Source organism: Oncorhynchus keta, chromosome 14, assembly GCF_023373465.1.
Source record: "Oncorhynchus keta strain PuntledgeMale-10-30-2019 chromosome 14, Oket_V2, whole genome shotgun sequence".
Lineage (NCBI taxonomy): Eukaryota > Metazoa > Chordata > Actinopteri > Salmoniformes > Salmonidae > Oncorhynchus > Oncorhynchus keta.
The window spans coordinates 53,052,947-53,074,967 of NC_068434.1; the positions used below are offsets into that span (position 1 = coordinate 53,052,947).

The 22,021-nt window shown below is 40.7% G+C and overlaps 1 protein-coding gene and 1 long non-coding RNA gene across 4 annotated transcripts in view; one reads left to right on the forward strand and one right to left on the reverse strand.

Moving 5' to 3' along the window:
• The window catches only part of LOC118393623 (rho guanine nucleotide exchange factor 28-like), a 144,582-nt gene extending 127,311 nt beyond the window's left edge, over positions 1-17,271 (reverse strand). For 2 of the 3 annotated variants that reach the window (XM_052461915.1, XM_052461913.1), the window contains exon 1: positions 17,093-17,271. The gene's annotated coding sequence lies outside the window, so the exon portion shown is untranslated. The remainder of the gene's footprint in view (positions 1-17,092) is intronic. The other variant, XM_052461914.1, reaches the window with a different exon arrangement.
• Positions 5,126-21,567, forward strand: LOC118394287 (uncharacterized). Its single transcript, XR_004827723.2, has 4 exons — positions 5,126-5,560; positions 19,014-19,134; positions 20,762-20,830; positions 21,259-21,567. It is a non-coding gene; the product is annotated as an uncharacterized LOC118394287 (long non-coding RNA).
• Positions 21,568-22,021: the final 454 nt, after the last annotated feature.

Genomic DNA, 22,021 nt, shown 5'->3' on the forward strand with positions numbered 1-22,021 from the left:
AAGTGGGGTTCCAAGTGTATCAACTTTCAAAGCAGAATTCATTTCCCATTGGTCCTCAAATGTAATGTATGATATACCATTATCTAGCTCAGTCTCTCTACTTTTATCCATGTAAAACCCACAATTTTAAATGTTGCTACATAGAACCAGATCGAGCTGGTCGGTCACAATTACATTTTTTTTGCAGTGCTGTTTCTATTCGTCAAATTAGGCCTACACAATAACAACATATGCAGGTTGTATAGGATTATTTTTTTAGCTTTATTTAACGAGCCAAGTCAGTTCAGAACAAATTCTTACTTACAATGACGGCCTATCCCAGCCGGACTACGCTAGCCTTTAAGAAAGAAAAGGTTGGAGACCCCTGCTCTAGCCAAAACTGTTTAAATATGACCCATAAGTTTGACATTTTCTTATTTCTATTGCAGATTCGGTGGCCACTTTATGGATATACAGTGCCTTCACAAAGTATTCATTACCCTTGACTTTTTCCAAGTTTTGTTGGGAATTGAAAAACTGATTAAATATTTATTTTTTCTCACCCATCTACTCACAATACCCCAAATTGACAACATGTTTTTAGAAATGTAAATGCAAATAAGAATTTGTTATTAAGCGACTTGCCGAGTTAAAGGTTAAATAAATAAATAAAAAAGGTAGTGTTAAAATCATTTTTATTGTTTTGAATTTTTACCCCTTTTTCATGGTATCCAATTGTTTTAGTAGCTACTATCTTGTCTCAACGCTACAACTCCTGTACGGGCTCGGGAGAGATGAAGGTTGAAAGAAGAAGGTTGCGTCCTCCGATACACAACCCAACCAAGCCACACTGCTTCTTAACACAGCGCGCATCCAACCCGGAAGCCAGCCTCACCAATGTGTCGGAGGAAACACTGTGCACCTGGCAACCAACAACCAGCGCGCACAGCGCCCGGCCCGCCACAGGAGTCACTGGTGCACGATGAGACAAGGATATCCCTAGACGCTAGGCCAATTGTGCGTCGCCCCACGGACCTCCTGGTCGCAGCCAGTTACGACAGAGCCTGGGCGCGAACCCAGGGTCTCTGGTGGTGCAGCTGGCGCTGCAGAACAGCGCCCTTAATCACTGCGCCACCTGGGAGGCCCCTCTGTTAAAATCCTGATGGTATGATCTGCTGGTATGGCAACTGCTCGGGCCTCCGACCGCAAGGCACTACTGAGGGAAGTGCGTATGGCCCAGTACATCACTGGGGCCAAGCTCCTGCCATCCAGGACTTCTATACCAGGCTGTGTCAGAGGAAGGACCTAACAATTGTCAGAGACTCCAGCCACCTTAGTCAGACTGTTCTCTGCTACCGCACGGCAACTCCACGGCAAGCAGTACCCGAGCGCCAAGTCTAGGTCCAAGAGGCTTCTAAACAGCTTCTACCCCCCTAAGCCATAAGACTCTTCAACATCTAATCAAATGGCTGCCCAGACTACTAGCATTTTTTTCAAGTATTTTTCTTAAAACTGTATTATTGGTTAAGGGCTTGGCTTGTAAGTAAGCATTTCGCTGTAAGGTTGTACTCGGCACACCTTTCAGGTGATTTGAGTCTTTCTGGGTAAGTCTTATTATTTTTACATTCTTCAAGCTCTTCAAGTTGGTTGCTGATCATTGCTAGAGCCATTTTCAAGTCGTGTCATACATGTTCAAACCGATTTAAGTCAAAACTGTAACTAGGCCACTCACGAACATTCAATGTCGTCTCGGTAAGCAACTCCAGTGTATATTTGTCCTTGTGTTTTAGGTCATTGTCCTGCTTGAAATGAGATTTTTTTTTCTCCCAGTCTCGGTTGGAAAGCAGACCGAACCAAGTTTTCCTCTAGGATGTTAACTGTCCTTAGCTCTATTGTGTTTATTTTTATCCTAAAAATCGCCATAGTCCTTGCCGATGACATGCATACCCATAACATGATGCTGCTACCACCATGCTTGAAAATATGAAGAGTGGTACTCAGTGATGTGTTGTGTTTGCCCCAAACATAACGCTTTGTATTCAGGACAAAGTTGATTTCTTTGCCACATTTGTTATAATTTTACTTTTGTGAATTATTGCAAACAGGATGCATGTTTTAGAATATTTTTATTCTATACAGGCTTCCTTCTTTTCACTCTGTCCTTTAAGTTAGTATTGTGGAGAAACTACATTATTTTTGATCCATCCTCAGTTCTCCTATCACAGCCATTAAACTCTGTTTTAAAGTCACCATTGGCCTCATGGTGATATCCCTGAGCGGTTTCCTTCTCCTCCGGCAACAGAGTTAGGAAGGACGACTATCTTTGTAGTGATTAGGTGTATTGATGCACCGTCCAAAGTTATAATAACTTCACCAAGATCAAAGGGATATTCAATGATCCATCCATCCATCCATCCATCCATCCATAGGTGCCCTTCTTTGCAAGGCATTGGAAAACCTCCCTGGTCTTTTTGGTTAAATCTGTGTTTGAAATGCACTGCCCGACTGAGGGATCTTACAGATAGTGGAGTAGAGGTAGTCATTCAAAAATCATGTTAAACACTATTACTGCACACAGAGTAAGTCCATGCTACTTATTATGTGACTTATTAAGCAAAGCTTTACTCCTGAACTTATTTAGGTTTGCCATACCAAAGGGGTTGAATACTTACTGACTCAAGACACTTCAGCTTTTCATTTTTAATGAAAGTTGTACAAAAGTTGACAGTTTTTGTTCAATGCACTGCCAAATAGCACTGCCATATTGGGCAAGAACATTGTAAAAATATAGTTAATTTGTAATTGCACTACATTTGACAAAAATAAGTTAAACTTGTGCATTTTTTAAATTTATTTACCCACCAAGTACAAAATTCTAATCCTTATTGGGTAAAACAGTATTATTCCTCCCATTTTCAATGATTTAATTTCCTTATTGTCATGGATCATCCTGGCCACATACTTAACAGTTTGGCCTGTCAATCAAGCACTGTGGGTGGAATTGTTAGGGCAGGAGCAGGATATTTGTGAGTCAGTTGGTAGGGTCTCAGATCTGTCAATTGATTACTATGGGTGGGGTTTTCCATGTGGTGTCCATATGTTTAAATGAAGGGCTGTTCCACAGGACCCATGAGGGAAACCCAGGGTAGCCTGGCAGGTAGGAGTGTTGGGCCAGTAACCGAAAGGTGTCTGGATCGAATCACAGAGCTGACAAGGTAAAAATCTGTTGTTCTGCTCCTGAGCAATGCAGTTAACCCACTGTTCCCTGGGCATTGATGATGTAGCTGTCGATTAAGGCAGCCCCCCATACTGCTCTGATTCAGGGGGTTGGGTTAAAGGTAAAAGACACATTTCATTTGAATGCATTCAGTTGTACAACTGACAAGGTATCCCCCATTCCCCAACAGGGACCCACAAAGTTGTCTGTTGGCTTTTATGTGGGTTCATTTTGGGCTTCTTGGAGGGCAAATGTCCTCTTACCAGGGCTGGGCGATATGGCCAAAATATTATATCATAGTAATTATTTTTTTAAATGGACGGTATATTTTTGAATAATAAAAGTTCTACTTTTCTTATGAGTAGTAAGTTATCCTAGGGTGGCAACACAGACTCATTGAAATCACTTGTCAATGTTTGAAATCAATGTTTCTCCATCCTTTATACTGTTCAATTCAACCAAAACTAATTTCAGCACTTAAGCACTTATAACCAATTGTCATACTTGAGCAAAAGATACGTTAATACAAAATGACTCAAGTAAAAGTCACCCAGTAAAACACTACTTTGAGTAAATTTCTAAAAGTATTTGGTTTTAAATGTAGTCAAGTATCAAAAGTAAATGTAATTGATAAAATGTACTGAAGTATCAAAAGTATATATATATAAAAAATCATTAAAATTAAGCAAACCAGATGGCACAATTTTTATTTATTTACGGATAGCCAGGGGCACACTCAAACACATAATTGACAAACAAATAATTTGTGTGTTTAGTGAGTCCTCCAGATCAGATGTAGTAGATGAAAAGGGATGTTCTCTTGACAAGTGTGTGAATTGGACCATTTTCCTTTCCTGCTAAGCATTCAAAATGTAATGAGTACTTTTAGGTGTCAGGGAAAATATATGGAGTAACAAGTACAGTATTTTCTTTAGGAATGTAGTTGAGTAAAAGTATTAAAGTACAGATACCAAAAAAAAAGACTTAAGTAGTACTTGAAAGTATTTTTACTTAAGTACTTTACACCACTGCACAATTGAGAGAATTACCCAAATGGGTTACATCTGGGTATAGGATGGGTATCTAGTGAGACCTACAGAATATGGGCAATAACTAGGCTGTAAATGTGATTTTCAATTGGGATGACCACTTGGGACTAACCTGGGTTTGTTCTGTCTCCATACAGGTCCCAGATGCTGCTGCCCAAGCAAGCTTTAAGAGATGACAAAATCATAGTTTTCTTTATAAAATAAATAAATGTTTATTCATATCAGATGCTCAGATCATATGCAATGCAAGAAATCTGATTAAAGGGAAAAATCTATCAAATCACAAGTGTACATATTGTATACAGTGTAAGGAAATCAATGCCAAAAATGTGAATACCAGCAAGTTCAAGATTGCTGTACTGAAAGTATTCTGTGTTCCCCAATCCTGGTCCCAAAGGGATGCACATTTTTGTTTTTGCTCTAGCACTTATTCAATTCAAAGGCTTGTTAATGAGTTGATTAGTTGAATTAAGTGTGTGTGTGATACAGCAAAAACTAAAAAGTGCACCCTTTTGGGTCCTCTGGACCAGGATTGAGAAACACTGCAGTATAGAGCAAAGAGTGTGATGATGCAAATGATATGCAGATGGGGATGTCCAATTTCCCTTTTCGCCTCCTTTTAGAAAAGGTCAAAGGTAATTGAGAGGCGGCTGGGTGAGTGAACGTGGACGGAAATGTGCTTGTATAAAATAAGAAGCTCCTTCTCCACTCGCGCATCATCAGGCAAATTATGTAAATGTTAAAATAAAATGTTTAAAAAGTGATAAAAACAAATGAATTTAGTTGTGCAAAAAATATTTGTGCGCATGCTTTTCTCCTCTGACAATACAACAGCTGATACAAAGGGGGTGTGGCAGATATCAAAACTATTTCGCTTTAGGAAATCCTTGTGCTTCCAAGCTAAAAGGAGGCTATCGAGGAGTGGAGGACTGTCTTCTGTTTTCCTACTAAATTGACACACTCGATCACTCAGTGTTACAACATATATTTGTAGAAAACAGAGCGAGCAGTGGCGCGTATGAGAGCCACTAGCCACCGCTTACTCCTTATCTCCCGACAGTGCAGTAGCGCAAATCAGTTTTATTCCAGATGGTGTCAACATTTTATTTTCAAGCATTTGAGTAGAATGACTTAGTCACTAGGTCATTCTACAAAACATTTTTTTGTAGCATTGCCACAGCTGATGACAAAAAAAAATCCCAGCAAAACTTGCTTAAAAATATACATTTGATATCACGGATGGAAAGTGTCACGATATTCCTCCTCTTCGTCTGAAGAGGAGACGAGAAGGATCGGAGGACCAATATGCGGCATGGTAAGTGTCCATGGTTCTTTTAATAAGAAATACACAACATGAACACAACTGAGACAAAAACAATAAACGGAAAACGAACGAAAACCTAAACAGTACCGTGTGGTGAAACAGACACGGAAATAATCACCCACAAAATACCCAAAGAACATGGCTGCCTAAATATGGTTCCCAATCAGAGACAACGATAAACACCAGCCTCCGATTGAGAACCAATCTAGGCAACCATAGACTTACGTAAACACAACCCCATAAGTCTACAAAAACCCCTAGACAGTACAAACACCCTAGATGAGACAAAACCATACATCACCCATGTCACACCCTGGCCTAACCAACATAATAAAGAAAACAAAGATAACTAAGGCCGGGGCGTGACACAGTCCTTGTATGCATAGCACTGTCTATGTGCTTTTCTCAATTAGGTTTGCTAAACTCCCTCAGCTATTATTGAACAAAATAGTGGTGGCCGATGGCCCCAAATTATCATTGGGCATGCAAACATAGTAGAAAGTAGAAACATAGTAGGAAAAGGGGTACAACAGAACACAGGCCTGCACCATGCTGTGAAGTGTGGGAGCGTGTGGATTTCCTTATCCTTCTCGCCAGCCGTGATTTTGGGCAGCTCCATGGTAAGAAACGTGACTGTTCCTGGTGAAACAATGTCCTATCCCGGAGCTTGAGTAAATTACATTACTAAGCTGCATTCGAATGTACTACGCCAGGACATGGACATCAATTAAATCGTAGTCCATGTGGGTTTTAATGACATTATGAAGGGCAGCTCTGAACAGTTGAAACTGGATTTCAAAGAGCTGACGGACTCTGCTAGACACTAATAAAATAACCATTATATCTGGCCCTGTGCCCTCTGAATTGTGTTATTGAACGTTTTAGCGGGATTCTTTCTCTACACAACTGCCTATGTAACTATTGCAGCTCAATGGGTGTAACTTTTCTTGACAATCTCAATACCTTTTGGAAACAAAACACGTTTTAAAAGGAGGATGGGATCCATACAAATCATTTGAGTTCCTGGATCCTTTCACAGCATTATAAGGCTGCGTTCTGACAATGACTTATCAATGACCCAAGCCCAGCTCAGTTAATCCCTACCATTGTGTTGCTGAGTCATCATAGACACAATGTAAGTAACTTCATTCTAACTGCCCCGAATTACTCGGCTGATGCTACAGCTATTATATGCAGCAATCATGGGTCTATGAACCCGATTTATGCTGTTAGCACTGAGGCAATGCGAACTAATAGGAAGTCCACTGTGTGCAGCTCACCCTGCACAGCTCACCTTGCACTGACATAAATAACATGAGAATATCTACTTCTGCTAAGCTTCCCAGTATAGCAATGAAAACAAGCAAGCACACATGAAAAGCGCTCAAAATAGCCCACGCTAACATATGTAGCTTAACAAACAAGGTTCATGAAATTAATAACTTGCTAGTAACAGATGACATTCATATTCTGACTGTCTCTGAAACTTATTTTGACAATACCCTTTATGATACAGTGTTAGCAATACATTGTTATAACATTCACAGAAATGTCAGTGGTGGAGGAGTTGCTGTTTATATTCAGAACCACTGTAAAGATTATAGAGGATCTCATGTTAAATACTGTTGAAGTAATATTGCTACAGGTTCATCTGCCTCACTTAAACCCCATTCTTGTGGGAACCAAGTGCTAACAGTCAGAATCTGGATAACGTGTGAAATGCTTGACAATGTATGTGATAACAGAGAGGTATATTTTCTGGGTGATTTAAATATTGATTGGCTTTCAACAAGCTGCCCACTCAAGAAAAACCTTCAAACAGTAACCAGTGCATGCAACCTGGTTCAGATTATTAATAAACCTACCACAGTAGTTACAAACAGCACAGGAATTAAAGCAACATGTATTGATCACATCTTTACTAATGCTGCAGAAATGTGCTTGAAAGCAGTAACCACATCCATCGGATGTAGTAATCACAATATAAAGCAAAAAAAGAACCGTCCTCTCACTGTGAACTGTCTTTATTTTCAGCAAACTAAACGTGTAAATATTTGTATGAACATAACAAGATTCAACAACAGACATACACTGAACAAGTTCCACAGACATGTGACTAACATAAATGTAATAATCTGTCCCTGAACAAAAGGGGGGTCAAAAGTAACAGTCAGTATCTGGTGTGGCCACCAGCTGCATTAAATACTGCAGTGCATCTCCTCCTCATGGACTGCACCAGATTTTCCATTTCTTGCTGTGAGATGTTACCCCACTCTTCCACCAAGGCACCTGCAAGTTCACGGACATATCTGGGGGTAATGGTCTTAGCCCTCACCCTCCGATCCAACAGGTCTCAGATGTGTTCAATTGGATTGAGATCCGGGCTCTTCGGTGGCCAAAGCAGAACACTGACATTCCTCTCTTGCAGGAAATCACGCACAGGATGAGCAGTATGGCTGGTGGCATTGTCATGCTGGAAGGTCATGTCAGGATGAGCCTGCAAGAAGGATACCATATGAGGGAGGAGGATGTCTTCCATGTAACGCACAGCGTTGAGATTGCCTGCAATAACAAGCTCAGCCCGATGATGCTGTGACATACTGCCCCAGACCATGACGGACCCTCCACCTCCAAATCGATCCTGCTCGAGTACAGGCCTCGGTGCAATGCTCATTCCTTCGACGATAAACGACCATCACCCCTGGTGAGACAAAACCGCGACTCGTCAGTGAAGAGCACTTTTTGCCAGTCCTGTCTGGTCCAGCGACGTTGGGTTTGTGCCCATAGGCGACATTGTTGCTGGTGATGTTTGGTGAGGACCTGCCTTACAACAGGCCTACAGTCCAGCCTCTCTCAGCCTATTGCGGACAGTCTGAGTACTGATGGGGGGATTGTGCATTCCTGGTGTAACTCAGGCAGTTGTTGCCATCCTGTACCTGTCCCGCAGTTGTGATGTTTGGATGTACCGATCCAGTGCAGGTATTATACGTGTTCTGCCATGGCGAGGGCGATCAGCTGTCCGTCCTGTCTCACTGCAGCGCTGTCTAGGCGTCTCACAGTACGGACATTGCAATTCATGCCTCCTTGCAGCATGCCTAAGGCACGTTCACACAGATGAGCAGGGACCTTGGGCATCTTTCTTCTGGTGTTTTTCCAGAGTTAGTAGAAAGGCCTCTTTAGTGTCCTAAGTTTTTATAACTGACCTTGATTGTCTATCGTCTGTCTGCTGTTAGTGTCTTAACGACCGTTCCACAGGTGCATGTTCATGAATTGTTTCTGGTTCATTGAACATGCATGGGAAACAGCGTTTAAACCCTTTACAATGAAGATCTGTGAAGTTATTTGGATTTTTACCATTTATCTTTGAAAGACAGGGTCCTGAAAAAGGGACGTCTTTTTTTTACCCCTTTTTCGTGGTCTCCAATTGTTTTTAGTAGCTACTATCTTGTCTCATCGCTACAACTCCCGTACGGGCTCGGGAGAGACGAAGGTTGAAAATCATGGGTCCTCCGATACACAACCCAACCAAGTCGCACTGCTTCTTTACACAGCGCGCATCCAACCCGGAAGTCAGCCGCACCAATGTGTCGGAGGAAACACCGTGCACCTGGCAACCTTGGCTAGCGCGCAATGCGCCCGGCCCGCCACAGGAGTCGCTAGTGCGCGATGAGACAAGGACATCCCTACCTGGTTTCATCTGACCAGAGCACCTTCTTCCACATGTTTGGTGTGTCTCCCAGGTGGCTTGTGGCAAACTTTAAACAACACTTTTTTATGGATATCTTTAAGAAAAGGCTTTCTTCTTGCCACTCTTCCATATAGGCCAGATTTGTGCAATATACGACTGATTGTTGTCCTATGGACAGAGTCTCCCACTTTTTCAATCAAAGATCTCTGCAGTTCATCCAGAGTGATCATGGGCCTCTTGGCTGCATCTCTGATCAGTCTTGTCCTTGTATGAGCTGAAAGTTTAGAGGGACGGCCAGGTCTTGGTAGATTTGCAGTGGTCTGATACTCCTTCCATTTCAATATTATCGCTTGCACAGTGCTCCTTGGGATGTTTAAAGCTTGGGAAATCGTTTTGTATCCAAATCCGGCTTTAAACTTCTTCACAACAGTATCTCGGACCTGCCTGGTGTGTTCCTTGTTCTTCATGATGCTCTCTGCGCTTCTCTCTGCGCTTTTAACGGACCTCTGAGACTATCACAGTGCAGGTGCATTTATACGTAGACTTGATTACACACAGGTGGATTGTATTTATCATCATTAGTCATTTCGGTCAACATTGGATCATTCAGAGATCCTCACTGAACTTCTGGAGAGAGTTTGCTGCACTGAGAGTAAAGGGGCTGAATCATTTTGCCCGCCCAATTTATCAGTTTTTGATTTGTTAAAAAAGTTTGAAATATCCAATAAATGTCATTCCACTTCATGATTGTGTCCCACTTGTTGTTGATTCTTCACAAAAATATCTTATATCTTAATTTTTGAAGCCTGAAATGTGGCAAAAGGTCGCAAAGTTCAAGGGGGCCGAATACTTTCGCAAGGCACTGTACCTCTTTAACAGAACACAGAGGGTGTTCTTTAATGGAAGCCTCTCCAACATAAATCAGGTAGAATCAGGAACTCCCCAGGGCAGCTGTCTAGGCCCCTTACTTTTAGAATCTTTACTAATGCCAGTGTGTCCATGTATGCGGATGACTCAACAATATAAATATCAGCTACTACAGCAACTGAAATGACTGAAACACTTAACAAAGAGCTGCAGTTAGTTTCAGAATGTGTGGCAAGGAATAAATTAGTCCTAAATATTTCCAAAACTAAAAGCATTGCATTTGGGACAAATCATTCACTAAATCCTAAACCATCTAAATCTTGTAATAAATCATGTGGAAATTCAGCAAGTTGATGTGACTAAACTGCTGAGAGTGACCCTGGATTGTAAGCTGTCATGGTCAAAACATATTGATACAACAGTAGCTAAGATGAGAAGTCTGTCCATAATAAAGCGCTGCTCTACCGTCTTAACAGTCCTATCAACAAGGCAGGTCCTACAGTCTAGTTCTCTCGCACCTGGACTACTGTTCATTCATGTGGTCAGGTGCCATGGTCCTCTCTACATATCGTTCACCAAACCCACTCGCTCCAGGTCATCTATAAGTCTTTGCTAGTTAAAGCTCCACCTTATCTCAGCTCACTTGTCACCATAGCAATACCCACCCGTAGCACGTGCTCCAGCAGGTATATTTCACTGGTCATCCCCAAAGCCAACACCTCCTTTGGCCATCTTTCCTTCCAGTTCTGCTTCCAATGACTGGAACGAATTGCCAAAATCACTGAAGTTGGAGACTTATCTCCCTCACCAACTTTAAGCATCAGCTGTCAGAGCAGCTTACACAGCCCATCTGTAAATAGCCCATCCAGCTACCTCATCCCCATATTCTTATTTTTTTGCTCTTTTGCACCCCAGTATCTCTACTTGCACATCATCATCTGCACATCTATCACTCCAGTGTTAATGCTAAATTGTAATTATTTCACCACTATGGCCTATTTATTGCCTCACTGCATCTGCACACTCTGTACATAGATTTTTCTATTATGTTATTGACTGTACGTTTGTCTATCCCATGTGTATGTGTTGTTTTTTGTCACACTGCTTTATCTTGGCCTGGTCGCAGTTGTAAATGAGAACTTGTTCTCAACTGGCCTACCTGGTTAAATAAAGGTGAAATACATTTTTTTTTAAATAAGAATCTCTGGATTAACTATCTATTGTCAGCTAAATGTAGTAATAATCTGTGAACTCTCTTCGGCAAGTTTTAAATTGACAAAATACCTGTTAGCAAAGGTGTCAGCTAGAGATAACTTCAAGGATTTGTAGACTTGCATGATGTCTACTTTGATGTTAATGATCATTTTCTTATCTGAGAGTAAATGGAGCTTAATATATTGATAAAAGTCACCTTGTCCGGAAGTGATTTACATGGTTATCAAAACGTTACGCCAGGGTTAGCGTACACGAAACACAGCCCTTATTTGAAGTGTTTCTAAAATTACCTATGAGAAAAATGTATGGTGGAAAAATGATTGGAACCATTTCCCTGTTTGACCGCTTGGTTTTATGGGCATTATGACACATCCACTGTGGGGCTCTATTATATTACTCTTAGGAAAAAAGGTTTAGATTTGTTCCTAAAGGTGTACAAACACTTGCCGCTGTAGTGGTACCCTTTAACGATCCAATTCAGATGTATTTATCTCAAAATCAAATAATTTTTGGGTAACAATGAAGTACCTTTTATCTATCTATCCCTCCAGTGTTAATGCTAAATTGTAATTATTATGCCACTATGGGTTATTTATTGCCTTACCTCCCTAATCTTACTACATTTGCACACACTGTATATATATATACTTTTATATTGTGTTGACTGTACGTTTGTCTATCCCATGTGTAACTGTTGTTTTTGTCGCACGGCTTTGCTTTATCGTGGCTAAGTCGCAGTTGTAAATGAGAACGTGTCCTCAACTGACCTACCTGGTTAACCTCTTGGTCCGGCACGCAGGCGTCCCATCTAGAGCTCTGGAAATGCAAATGCGCTACGCTAAATGCTAATAGTATTAGTTAAAACTCAAACGTTCATTAAAATACACATGCAGGGTATTGAATTAAAGCTACACTCGTTGTGAATCCAGGCAACAAGTCAGATTTTTAAAATGCTTTTCGGCGAAAGCATGAGAAGCTATTATCTGATAGCATTTAACATCCCAAAAGACCCGCAGGGGACGTAAACAAAAATAATTAGCATAGTCGTCGCTACACAAACCGCACAAATAAAATATAAAACATTCATTACCTTTGACCATCTTCTTTGTTGGCACTCCTAGATGTCCCATAATCACTATTGGGTCTTTTTTTTTCGATTAAATCGGTCCATATATAGCCTAGATATCGATCTATGAAGACTGTGTGATAAACGGAAAAAATAGCGTTTCATAACGTAACGTCATTTTTTTAAATTCAAAAAGTCGACGATAAACTTTCACAAAACACTTCGAAATACTTTTGTAATGCAACTTTAGGTATTAGTACACGTTAATAAGCGATAAAATTCATCAGGAGGCGATGTCAATTCTATAGGTGTCTGTTTCAAAAAAATGTCTTGGAGAGAGCTCGACCAAAACATCCGGTCGGAGACCGGAGGGAATCGATTCCCTTGATTCAGTTAGACCAAGAATCAAATTGCGAATCAAATGACAAGACTCTAGACAACGTGTGGAAGCTGTAGGCACTGCAACCTCGGCCTCATTTAATTCGATTCACGTTGAACAATTCCTTGAAGTCGCGGATGGATATTTTTTTCCATTTTCAGTGATCAGATATTCCTGCACTTTTCGATGAAACGCACGTTCTGTTATAGTCACAGCCGTGATTTAACCAGTTTTATAAACGTCTGAGTGTTTTCTATCCACACATACTATGCATATGCATATACTATATTCCTGGCCTGAGTAGCAGGGTGCTGAAATGTTGCGCGATTTTTAACAGAATGTTCGAAAAAGTAGAGGGTCGACTTAACAGGTTAATAAAGGTGCATTTATTTTAACAAAACTTGTTTCAGGAAACTAGGCATATGTTGCATGTCACTACTTCACAAGAGAGGCATTTATTTTAATATAAACATTTATTTTTTATCAAAATGCATTGTTTGGCAGAAATGCCTTCTGTATAACGTTAACTTTCATGTGCCTTAATAACAAACTTCTCTGCTATCTGTAAATACAAATTAAATTGTTAAATTATGAGCCTAGTTGGTTTAGCCACGGAAAAAGCCAGGAACCTTCCTACTAGCCATGATTTGCCGAGATAACGGATGGGCTGGACATGCTGAGAGATGAGTTCGGATTGGTCTGCCATGTAGCATGTCCATAACATCAGCTGCTCACTATGTGTAGATAATCCTTTCTACCGCAACTTTTTTGAAAGATATCATTGAAGAACTGCAAAAGTGTTGCTTCTGCTCTCAACTTTCTGGAAGACGATAGTCTCTCCCTGACTCTGAAAATGAATCAGGCAATGAGGAAATGCCTGATTTAGCTAAAAACATTTTAATTGAACCAGACATTGTGAAGTCTTCTGACAACAGTGATGGGGAATAAACGGTGACCAATCATGTAGTCGTCACAGAAGAAGCTGACTGAATTTTGAAAATCAGTGGAATGCCCAGTGAAAGCACAGTATGATAGCTAAGGATATGGAGAAAATGTAGGCGTTTGAGTGTGAATATGTGGAGGGTCGAAAAAAGACAGAAGGCTATTGTAAAAAGAAAAAAAACGTCTCCAGATTACATCTTCAAACTAAGGGCAAACATGGCATCTGTGACAGAGATGGAGATATATCTAACTTTGTCAGAAAGTATTTTTCATTGCAAGTTAATGCATACTGTTAGCAAACTAGCTAACGTTAGCTGGCTGGCTTGCTAGCTAACGTTACATGTATGATCTGTGTAGTAATATTATTTGTATCTCAGAAAGCCATTTGCATTGCTAGTTATAGCCTAATGTTAGCTAGCTAGCTAACATTGAACTTAGTTGGTTAGCTTTAGCTACCTGGAGATTCATGCATGGTGGCTAGCTATGACAATCAGTATGGGTTGGGATTATTGCCAAGTTCAAAACAACTGGGAACTCGGAAATCTACAACTTCAGTTTGTTCAAGACAACGGGGAACTCAAAAATATTTTTTTATAAAAAAAATAAAAACAAGCTCCTAATGGAAAAAATATTTTTGAACGGTCGTTCCACTCGGAATTTCAACTCAGGATCTCGGGCCTCTTTCTGGAGCCCTGACTTTCCGATCTGAATATCACTGACATCCTGATTTGACTTAATATTTTTTCAAGTTCGCAGTTATTTTGAAAGCACCATCAGTGTTTAGCTCGCTAGCTACATGGCTAAACAAAAGACTCTACTTTGCCAGATGATAACATTACCGATCAAGTTAGCCCAGTGTGTCTGGAGGTGATTACGGGCATCTATTGTATTTCATGAACATGTGTACATGGTTAGACAATAGTGACCCATCCACTTAGCTGGATGTGGCTGGGCGGTGGTTATAGCCTTTTTTTCACATGACCCATACAAGTGTGTCTTGGGAAAAATAATCTAAAAATTAAAAAATATTTATACAATATTTATTTGGACACTTTCTATATTGCTACTATGCAACTAACCATTTCACTGTACCGTTTACCACCTTCTGTATCCTGTGCATGTGACAAATAAACAGATTTTATTTCATATAGTGTGTGTTTACCAGAGGTGGTAATGTGAAGAACATGACCTACACCAAAATCAGATTAGGATATAGGCCAATGAGTAGAGAGTGTATTTTTCTTCTACTTTCACCACTTTTAGTCTTGAAATATTTGGTTATTAACTACATTTACTCGCTCTGTTTAGTGAGTACACCTTACTCACTGTTTAGCACATGGCCCCACATGTGAATTCTTAAAGAGATAGGTGGGGCTAAGGCTTAAGAGGTTGTGAACGATGTTGAATGGGTGTAGACAAAGAAGAGCTCTCCAGTAGATGTACCAAAATATTCAAGGGCCATTTTCTCAAAAGTGGGGTTACAAGTTCATAAACTTTCAAAGCAGGATTACTTTCCCCATTGTTCCTCAAAGCAGTGTATGGATATACAATTTTCTAGCTCTGAACCTCTACTCTTTTATCCAATGTAAAAAAAACTATTTCAAATTTTGCTACATAGGACTGGATCGGTCACAAATGTTAATGAACATCAAACATATACCTACAATGCAGATTCCTTTACCTCTAGTGACTAATTTTAGGCTCACAAGTTGACAGTTCCCATGTGGATAATGCAGAGACAGAGTCAGAAAAACAATTTCACACATCAGCGAGCTAAATTATACAAAATACTAACTTCCATTGCATGGGGTCTGTCCATAGGCAGTTAAGCTCAATATCAGAAGGCTCCACTGCAGGGAAAAATATTATTATTTCTAGCTAGATCTACAGTAGCTAACCAGTTCTAGCTATATTGCGGTCAGAGAAACCCAGCCCTCACTAAAAAGCTATCTAGCAAGACGCATATTGCTTTGCAAGCAACATTTACCATTAACTAGCTAGCGTTGGCAATACAATTATATCTAACACATATGAACTCAAAGCTTTAATATCTAGATGTGTTAGCTAGCTCGGTGAAAACTCTTGCTCGCAGGCAGTTTAAGAAAATATATTCTTCCTCTGTCACCCGCCAGGTAAAAAACACATTTTAAATTAATGTTATGATTATATTATCAAATAAAATGCCATTATCCATTAGCACCGATTTGTAAGTCGCTCTGGATAAGAGCGTCTGCTAAATGACTTAAATGTAAATGTATTAGAACGAGTTTTGGCGCTGACACCTGCCCTTCTCCATCTGGAGAACTTTCAACATTGCAACAGCTGCTCTGTTAGTTGGAGGTGGGCTGGGGGCAGAGCTTAGAAGCATTTCAAATTGTGATTGACAGCTCAGGAGAAATATATTTCTAGGTTCGTGTATCTCTTTTCGAAATAAACATAGCTAATATTAGTATGTTTAAAAAATGGCGGGTAGCCTCAATAGTTGCATAATTAACTTTAAATTGTTGCATGCAAACCCCACTTTGGGAGCCTCATGCCAAGCTACCAGAGATCAATAGACTCAACATTAAACATTTCAGCATGATACATGTTAATTAAATAGATTTTTGCACCACATATATGCCATTTTATATATTTTTTTTATGTGCTCAACTTCTATATTTAATGAATATATTCTGGAAATGTAAGGTTAACACATGTCGAATTCCCCGCATATATGTACACATATTATAATACATGAGTTTTCCATATGGGGAAACTATTAGTGTGTATAAGATACTACTGTAAAAAGCTGTATGAGCTATGGAATAGCAGTTTCCTGCACTTTGTAACACAGTAATGCAGCATTCCAGCAGCCTTACTCACCAACAGCTTTTTTTCTTTGTTTCTTTCTTTCCGAAACTCTGACTGCAACCTTTTTTCGTAAGGTAAGAGTTATAAATAAATGTGTGAATGACAGAGAGAGAGAGCGCGTGAGAGAGAAACTACAGTAAACTATTGCTCTCGTGAGACGTCAACCAACGACCACGTTACCTAAGTTCGCATGTCACAAAATTTGGATCTGATGAACGCACGTCCCAATGGAAAAAACTACAATGGAAAAGCATCCTATGCATCCAGTGTACTTGCCTAAGAGAAAAAGTTACCAGGCAGGACAATTCATTCGTTCAAGGCGACCAATATGCTGCTCCTTGATCTGCGTGGTGAGGTATGGGGGCTGTGCAGCTTTGTGAGCAAAAAGCCTTCAGCGCACGGAGGGCAATATAACGTGACGCAAGACTACTTTTTGATTGAGTACCCAGTGAATCATCAATGCAATAATTCCAGATTGACTGTACAAACATAATAGAATTCATAAACATTTACCGGTCTGAAGCTTTGGTGAGGTGGCTAACTTGGACCTTTCATGTTCGTGAACTGCTGCTGTGCTGTGCTCCTGATTGAGCTCTCACCTTAAGTAGCCTAGGGTCTATATTTGGGTCTAGTGACCTCTCGTCGACGTTTGGAGCCTTTCCATACTGTAGATGTCACAACCAACGCCTCGACCACGCAAAATGGTAAGCTGCATCATCTGGATATATGTGCAACAAAAGTTCACTTTCTGATACCATTTCTGTAAAGCAGCCTACGCATACAATTTGATAGATACGTCCGATGAATCCAACATATGCACCACGTAGAAGCACTGCCTCTGCAACGCAATGCAGCAAGGCAAAGGCAGCATTCATTTACATTTACATTTACATTTAAGTCATTTAGCAGACGCTCTTATCCAGAGCCTTTACAAATTTGCATACACCTTATGACAACCAGTGGAACAGCCACTTGCATCTAAATCTTGTTGGGGGGGAGAAGGGGTGAGAAGGATTACTTACCCTTACTTACGTCCCTATCCTAGGTATTCCTTGAAGAGGTGGGGTTTCAGGTGTCTCCGGAAGGTGGTGATTGACTCCGCTGTCCTGGCGTCGTGAGGGAGTTTGTTCCACCATTGGGGGCCAGAGCAGCGAACAGTTTTGACTGGGCTGAGCGGGAACTGTACTTCCTCAGTGGTAGGGAGGCGAGCAGGCCAGAGGTGGATGAACGCAGTGCCCTTGTTTGGGTGTAGGGCCTGATCAGAGCCTGGAGGTACTGAGGTGCCGTTCCCCTCACAGCTCCGTAAGGCGAGCACCATGGTCTTTAGCGGATGCGAGCTTCAACTGGAAGCCAGTGGAGAGAGCGGAGGAGCGGGGGTGACGTGAGAGAACTTGGGAAGGTTGAACACCAGACGGGCTGCGGCGTTCTGGATGAGTTGTAGGGGTTTAATGGCACAGGCAGGGAGCCCAGCCAACAGCGAGTTGCAGTAATCAAGACGGGAGATGACAAGTGCCTGGATTAGGACCTGCGCCGCTTCCTGTGTGAGGCAGGGTCGTACTCTGCGGATGTTGTAGAGCATGAACCTACAGGAACGGGACACCGCCTTGATTCCATTGGAAATTAATGTACTTCTGGTGTACCAAAACGCAAGAACACTGTTGGTGTGATCAAGGTGTAAGTGGAGCATGGGTGCATCCCAAAAATATCTCCTTTCTCCTGAAGTGTGCACCAGGTAAGTACTTTCCACAAATCTAAACACATTGGATTGGTGGAGGCAATTTGTGTTGTGTTGTGACAAGTTAGGGGTGGTTAGGACGACGAGCACGCAGATGAGCTTCCCTGAGACGGTTTCTGACAGTTTGTGCAGAAGTTTTTCGGTTGTGCAAAGTTTCATCAGCTGTCCCTGTAGCTGGTCTCAGACAATTCTGCAGGTAAAGAAGCCGGATGTGGTGGTGCTGGGCTGGAATGGTCAAACGTGGTCTGCGGTTGTGAGGTCAGTTGGACGTATTGCCAAATTCTCTAAAACAACGTTGGAGGCAGCTTATGGTAGAGAAAGGATCATTCAATTATCTGGCAACAGCTCTGGTGGACATTCCTGTAGGCAGCATGCAAATTTCACCGCTCCCTCAAAACTTGAGAAATCTATGGCATTATGTTGTGTGACCAAACTGCACATTTTAGCTTCTTGATATGCCACACCTGTCAGGTGGTTGGATTATCTTGGCAAATGATAAATGCTCACTATCAGGAATGTAAGCGAATTTGTGCACAACAATTTTGAGAAATATGTTTTTTGTGTGTGCGTGTGGAACATTTCTGGGATCTTTTATTTCAGCTTATGAAACTCTTTAAATTATGTGTTTATATTTGTGTTCAGTGTACTTCATTACTGATTTCCCCCCTCTCTCCTTCTCTCTCTTACGAATATACACAGATAGGACCATTCACACAGTTCAGTCACTCAGCTATATCCAGTGGACATGATGCTATAAAGGTCCTGCACTACCACCCCCTACAACATCCTGATGAGAAGCATTAACCCTAGCCCCATGACTGTAAGTCTGCATATCTCTCTAACCCTGCTGTACCCTACTGTGCTGAGACAATATGACTCTAGAACAGTTTTACAGTATTTTACTAATTGAATGCTCAACTGTGATTATTCTCTCTCTCAATTCAATTCAAAGGGGCCAAAACAATTGGAATAAACAATCACAAATTAACATTTAACTCTCCCTTTATCTCTTTCTCTCCCTCTCTTTCTCTCTCTGTCTTGACAATCCTCACAGTTCACTCACAGATGATACAGTTGAAGTCGGATGCTTACATACACCTTAGCCAACTAGATTTAAAGTCAGTTTTTCCACAATTCCTGACATTTAATCCTAGTAACAATTCCCTGTTTTAGGTCAATTAGGATTTAATTTAAGAATGTGAATTGTCAGAATAATAGTAGAGAATGATTTATTTCAGCTTTAATTTATTTTATCACATTCCCATTGGATCAGAAGTTTACATACACTCAATTAGTATTTGGTAGCATTGCCTTTAAATTGTTTAACTTGGGTCAAACGTTTCGGGTAGCCTTCCACAAGCTTCCCTCAATAAGTTGGGTGAATTTGCCACCATGATGCTGCCACCCCCATGCTTCACGGTTGGGATGGTGTTCTTCGGCTTGCAAGCCTTCCCTTTTTTCCTCCAAACATAACAATTGTCATTATGGCCAAACAGTTATATTTTTGTCTGGCTTTTTTATGGCGGGTTTGGAGCCGTGGCTTCTCCCTTGCTGAGCGGCCTTTCAGGTTCTGTCGATGTAGGACTCGTTTTACTGTGGATATTGATACTTTTGTACCTGTTTCCTCCAGTATCTTCACAAGGTCCTTTGCTGTTGTTCTGGGATTGATTTGCGCTTTTCACACTAATGTACTTTCATCTCTAGGAGACAGAATGCGTATGCTTTCTGAGCGGTAGATGGCTGCGTGGTCCCATGGTGTTTATACTTGCATACTATTGTTTGTGCAAATGAACGTGGTACCTTCAGGCGTTTGGAAATTGCTCCCAAGGATGAACCAGACTTGTGGAGGTCCACAATTTTATTTCTGAGGTCTTGGTTGATTTATTTGGATTTTCCCATGATGTCAAGCAAAGAGGCACTGAGTTTGAAGGTAGGCCTTGAAATACATCCACAGATACACCTCCAATTGACTAAAATTATGTCAATTTGCCTATCAAAAGCTTCTAAAGGCATTAAATAATTTTATGGAATTTTCCAAGCTGTTTAAAGGCACAACTTAGTGTATGTAACCTTCTGACCCACTGGAATTGTGATACAGTGAATTATAAGTGAAATAATCTGTCTGTAAACAATTGTTTGAAAAATAACTTGTGTCATGCACAAAGTAGATGTCCTAACCGACTTGCCAAAACTATAGTTTGTTAACAAGAAAAACGAGTTTTAATGACTCCAACCTAATTGTATGTAAACTTCCGACTTCAAACCTATGCATCTGTTCGCCACAGTTGAGTAAAAAGAAAATGGTAGGGGTGTGGATCAGAAAACCAGTCAGTATCTCTTGTGACAACCATGCAGCGTGACACATCTCCTTCACATGGACTTGATCATGATTGTGGAATGTTGTCCCACTCTTTAATGGCTGTGTGAAGTTTCTTGATATTATGCAGGAACTGGAACACACTGCCTTACACGTTGATCCAGAGCATCCCAAACATGTTAAACGGGTGACATGTCTGGTGAGTATGCAGGCTATGGAAGAACTGGGACATTATCAGCTTACAGGAATGGGGCCTTGCATTATCAAGCTGAAACATGAGGTGATGGCGGCGGATAAATAGCCATGTGCTTTCAAATTGCCATCGATAAAATGCAATTGTGTTCGTTGTCCATAGCGTTGAAAAACTAGTTTTAATGACTCCAACCTTAGTGCATGTAAACTTCTGACTTAAACTGTATGTAGGCTGGTTGATGGCATCTGCAGGCCTGTTTGAGGAACAACTGGACAGAACATATCAGAATTATTGTACTTCAGCTGAGATCCTCCTCTCCTTCCCTGTCCTTTAAGAAAATACGCTTCTTTACACTTCCTATTAGGCATGATGCTATCAAAGTGTGTCTGTCCATTTCTCTCTTGTCGTTTGGTATTATCTCTCTTTCTGTCCAGGATACATCAGAGGAAGTTGTCTTGCTGTTGGCACCAATTCCATCTTACTAAACTTTGTTCTCTCTTGTTCAACTGCCCAACTGCCCAATGTTTAAATTTGCTTCAAATATGTTTTTTTACTGAAGGATGACAGATGACACTTGTATGGAGGGCTGTCGGTGTGGGGGAGAGAATGGATGTAGATGGGTTTGGTTGAAGAAACTCCCTCTCCCCTACCTCCCTTCCTAAAAGTGAATGTTATTGCTGCATTTTACCTGTGACCCCAAATCAAATATTTTATGAGTCACAAGCTAAGACAAAAACACACATATATATATATATATATATATATATATATGTGTGTATAATAAATATTACTTTCTTTACACATCTATTCACTACTGGCCAAATGCAGTCACCAATCTCTTCAGACAGCATTTCCAGTTTTTAGGCCTGTTTAAAAAATCTAAGGTAAACCACTTTATATTTGCCATAATAATAATATTCGGGAATCAAACCCACCCACCCGCCTGGCATTACAAGCACCATGATCTACCAACTGAACAACAATGGACCACTTTGGATTAAGCTTAAAAAATGTGTTAGACTGTATTATTATTCTTATGTATGTGTTGGTACTGTATGTACAATGAGGAATCGAATATTCTTCAATCTGCCATGGGTTGAAGTTACCATTATTAATCCTGTGCCAAGTCTCATATATGGCTGAATTGTAGTGTATTTAAAGAATATGCCTTGTGTTGTACAATTCTTATACGCTAGA